Source organism: Penaeus japonicus, unplaced genomic scaffold (assembly GCF_977035675.1).
Source record: "Penaeus japonicus unplaced genomic scaffold, GWHDUDI00000001_assembly GWHDUDI00000030, whole genome shotgun sequence".
NCBI classification, from domain to species: domain Eukaryota; kingdom Metazoa; phylum Arthropoda; class Malacostraca; order Decapoda; family Penaeidae; genus Penaeus; species Penaeus japonicus.
Window position 1 is genome coordinate 17,533,489 of NW_028234432.1, and position 5,000 is coordinate 17,538,488.

The following is a 5,000-nucleotide window of genomic DNA, read 5'->3' on the forward strand; positions in this document are numbered from 1 at the left end:
AACTAATTATACAGACTATAGACAACAAATAGAAAGGGGATAAAGATGAAAATAATCGCTGCAGAAATACAACGCAACAAAAGGGAAAGAGAGAAAGGATCCACAATAAGGTAGCGAGCAACTGGAGACCCGAGATAAGGTAAAGTGGAAGCTCCGAGGAAAAGAATCTAAATAAGCCCGAGGCAACAGATTTCTTCATACTCACGCTCTCCCTTCTTCAACTAAGAAACGGAGGAAGCCCAAACAAAAGGAGAAGAAGACAGAAGGGAAAGTAAGCAAGAAAATAATAAAAAAAGGGAGAAGGCCACAGAAGAAAATATCGTAATATCGGAAGATCCTTCAGTGGCGACGTGGCGAACCAAAACAAAACCGAAATCTTGTGAATCCTCCCTTCTGCAGGAGGTTTTTCTTAACACCATCAAGTAAGGATAAGGGCTGGGCTTCTCGTCCGTGCCCCTCACATCCCTTTGCTGACGAAGGAGGCAAGGGGAAGATGTGAAGAAGGGGGAGAAAAGTGTAGCTGAAATCCTACCGAGATGTTTCTAATGGGCGTGGACTCGGAAGTAAGACAACACTCCTGTAATGCAATCTTTCAGGAATCGGATTACACTTACAATGTTCACTTTCCTCTAGAAGAGTAAATGAATTTTTAGCTTACCACTCGCCCCCCCCTCCCCCCACTCTCTTTCGTTCTCTCTCTCTCTCTCTCTCTCTCTCTCTCTCTCTCTCTCTCTCTCTCTCTCTCTCTCTCTCTCTCTCTCTCTCTCTCTCTCTCTCTCTCTCTCTCTCTCTATCTCTCTCTCTCTCTACTAATAATGATTATTGATAATAACGATAATAATATTAATGATAATTATAACAATGATAATAATAACGATAGTAATGATAACTATAACAATGGTAATAATGATAATAATAATAACAGTAATGACAATAGCGATAATAATGATGATCATAACAATAATAATGATAACAACAATAAGAACAACAACAACAAAAGTTCCAGCAGTAATACTAGTGATAATAATCAAAAGACAAAAATATATAATGATGACAATTTTCGAAAGGATTCCTATCATTATGCATTAATTATCAAACAATCGCGGAGGCAAAAGCCGTTGATTGTCATAACTTGGCATAAAAATGCGTTGTTTAATTGTTCCGCTCAGCAAATCATTTTCCTCAGATAGATAAACACATCGGTGCCAGCCGCGCTCTTGCTCTCTGTTCAAAGGGCATTCGGCAAAATAACAGCTGCGTTCCCTCGCCAAGTGCGGATTGATTTGTCTTTTGATATTTAATATTGGCGGAAGGTGGGGGGGGGGGGGGGGGGGGAGGTAGGGGGGGGGGGGGGGGTGGGGAGGGGTTTGGGGTAAGGTGCGGGTAGGGGCGGGGGGACGACCGTGAGAGATGGCGGAGACGGATTCGAGAGGGGGGGGGGGCGGAGTGGGGCCGCGGTTTTGGGTCGGTGCGGTGAGAAATGTGAGTCTGAAGAGGAGAGAGGGTGATTGGGGCCGACGGTGCGGGATGATGAGAGTGGCGGGATGGAGGGAGGTGGGGTGGAAGAGGTGGAAGATTGAGAGAGGAAGGGAGGGTTGATATGGAAAGAGGGATGGAGGGGGAGATGGAGGAAGGGAGGGAGAGAGGGGAAGATAGAGGAAGGGAGGGAGAGAAGAGATGAAAGGAGGGAGGGAAGGGAATATAGCAGATTGGAAGGAAGGGGGGAGGGGGAGGGGGGGAGGGGGGGGGAGGAGGGGGGAATGAGGGGGGGGGGGATGGGGATGGAGGAATATAGCAAGGGGGGAGGGAGGGAGGGATAGGATATGAAGGTATGATTATGAGCGCGACAGTAGTGAGAGAGAAAGGGGAATATGGCACTGGGGAGAAAGGGATTGCAAGAGAAGAAGAAGGAGGGTGAGGGCGTACAACGGAGCTGGTAGGAAGCGGCGACGGGGCTCTCGTCTAAGCAAAAGGCATTCGTTATTATTATGCGTATGTTAAACCTAAGAGCGTCAGTGTAGTTCATTGTATAATTTATTTATGGCTTGGGGTTGCAGGGTCCCTGTATGGGAGCTCATAGATCCTTCTCTCTCTCTCTCTCTCTCTCTCTCTCTCTCTCTCTCTCTCTCTCTCTCTCTCTCTCTGTCTCTCTCTCTCTCTTTCTCCTTCTCTTTCTCTCTTACTCTCTGTCTCTCTCTCTCTCTCATCTCTCTCTATCTTTATCTCTCTTTCTTTATTTCTCCCTCCTTCCTTTTTCCCTGTCTCTCTCTCTCTCTCTCTCTCTCTCTCTCTCTCTCTCTCTCTCTCTCTCTCTCTCTCTCTCTCTGTCTCTCTCTGTATGTGTGTGTGTGTGTGTGTGTGGCATTCTCATCTCTCTCTCTTTCTTTCTTTCTCTCTCTCTCTCTCTCTCTCTCTCTCTCTCTCTCTCTCTCTCTCTCTCTCTCTCTCTCTCTCTCTCTCTCTCTCTCTCTCTCTCTCTCTCTCTCACTCTGACTCTCACTCTCACTTTCCTCTCACTCTCACTCTCTTTCTCTTATTCTCTCTCTCTCTCTCTCTCTCTCTCTCTCTCTCTCTCTCTCTCTCTCTCTCTCTCTCTCTCTCTCTCTCTCTCTCTCTCTCTCTCTCTCTCTCTCTCTCTCTCTCTCTCTCTCTCTCTCTCTCTCTCTCTCTCTCTCTCTCTCTCTCTCTCTCTCTCTCTCTCTCTCTGTAAATACATACGGATGTTTTCTTAAAGAATGAGAAACGTGAGAAAGAGAGAGAGAGAGAGAGAGAGAGAGAGAGAGAGAGAAACTAATTGTCAGATAAAACAGATCCGAAATGGAAGAAAGAGAATAGACAAGTAGTTGTAGCAGTGTGAAATGTGTCCAAATCCTTCCGGACAGCATCCTTCCCTTCCCCGGGAGGTTGAGCATCCTAGATCGGCCGGGTGTGAGGGTCAAAGAGCATCTTAATGACGTGTCGCGTGCTTCCGGTCGAGATCCGCTTACGCCGGTGTAACAAGCGAGGGGGCGGGGGAGGGAGGGAGGTAGGGAAAGGGACGGAAGGAGGTACTAAGGATGCCTGGCTAGGCAGAAAGGAGGGGACTCGTGGATAGATAAAGGAGTGTAAGGTGGCAGGAGGAGATTGAGATAGAGGGGATGCAAAGGGGCCAGGCGTAGACAGAGGATGGTGGAGAAAGGCGAGACGAGGCGAGGGAGGGGAAGGAGAGGGTGGGTGGGTGGGTGGGGGTGAGGGATCGGATCTTCTCGTTGATTCAGGAAGCACGTATTCCACTGTCTTTCAAGATGGGCGCGGGCTATCTCCACTAAGATTGAGATAATGTCACACGGTGCTTAAAATGACTATAATGGCTTTTGGAGTGAAAGGACAATTGTCAGTGTGGAAAGTGTGATAAAATCCATAATCCCTGTTGTGAAATTGTTGTAGTTATGACACTGATCGTCGCAAGAAGACGTAAGACATTACGTACGTGGCAAAGACCAGCTGAGATAGCATCTACTATTCTATTTTTATCTTTTTACTTGCTTGTATTTTTTCTTTTTTCGACGCAGAGTACAACGACTAATCAGAGTCGCATAATGATCAGAACTCATGGGAATTGTGGTGTATTGTAACCAAAATCGAACTTGACCTGTGATGCCAAATATAGATTCGGTTCAGCATAACTTTAAAGATTTATTGACCCGAAACCAGAGTCTTTGTAGCGGATTATAGCTAACTGGGAATTTCTTTTAGAATATTCATGTGTTTTTGTTAATTTGTGTTTGTGTGTGTATGTAGCTGTAACTGTATATTTGTATGTGTGAGTGTGTGGTCACGCGGCTGTTTCTATTTGATAAGACTGTGTATAAGCCGGAGTTGGACTGGTGTTGTGTGTGTTTTATATGTATGTATATCCAGATGTGTGCGTTGTGATGTGTATGTTAGGTATGTGACTGTATGTGGCCTGTGTAAGTGGTCGATGGTGTGTTTTGTAGATAGTGTGTGTTGAGTTAGAGTGTTTATATAGTATAGTGAGGTTGGTGTGTGTGTGTTGTTTTTTTAAGTGTGTGTGTGTGTATGTGTGTGTGTGTGTGTGTATGTGTGTGTGTGTGTGTGTGTGTGTGTATGTGTGTGTGTGTGTATGTGTGTGTGTGTGTGTGTGCGTGTGTCTGTGTATTAGTGAACTTAGTTGTGTCTAATACAAACTGATCTAAATATTTTCATTTGCAACAGCTTATCTATAGTTGTTTTTATTGGAACGCATTTTCCCCTAATGGGACCTTGATAGAATTTTAATCCTATCGACCCAATTTCAAATGAGTTACCATGCTGACCCATATTGTTTTCATCCAGTAACACCCCGTATATGAAAGCTTTTTGTTCTTCTTTTCTCTTGCACCGAAGTTAGTTCTAGTTTTATTATCAATGCCTTTATTGTTATTGTTTTTCTTGTTGTTGGTGGTGTTTCTTTTTTTTGTTATGATTAGTAATGTTATCATAATCATCATCATTATAAATATCATAATTATAGGTATAATTATCTTCATTATCGTCATCAGTATCAGTATCACTATCACTATCATTATCATTGTTATTATCATTATCATTATTATTATTGTTATCATTATCATCATCATCGTTATTATTATTACCATTATTGTCACTATCATTAACTTAGTCATTATCATCATTATCATTATCTTTGTAGTTATCATAATTTTTGTTATTGATATCAACACCATTATCATTATGAAAATTATTGTTACCATCATTGCCATTCTCATTGCTATTGTCATTATCATTATCATCATTACTATCTTTATTGTTATTGTCTATTATAATTAGTATCATTATTATTATTAGTTTTCTTATCATTATTATTATCATCATTCTCAATATCATCACGTGTGTGTATCATTGCATGTATGCATAATCATATATATGTTTTTTTTGTGATGCTTATTGTCGTGTCTCTTGCGCATACCTTCATAAAACTAAGTTACCGAGATGCATTAAAT

At 42.7% G+C, this 5,000-nt stretch overlaps 1 protein-coding gene across 1 annotated transcript in view; it reads right to left on the reverse strand.

Annotated features, from left to right (window-relative positions):
• LOC122255441 (uncharacterized) overlaps nucleotides 1-5,000 on the reverse strand; it is a 226,377-nt gene that overhangs the window by 144,572 nt on the left and 76,805 nt on the right. The gene's annotated exons all lie outside the window — the stretch shown is intronic.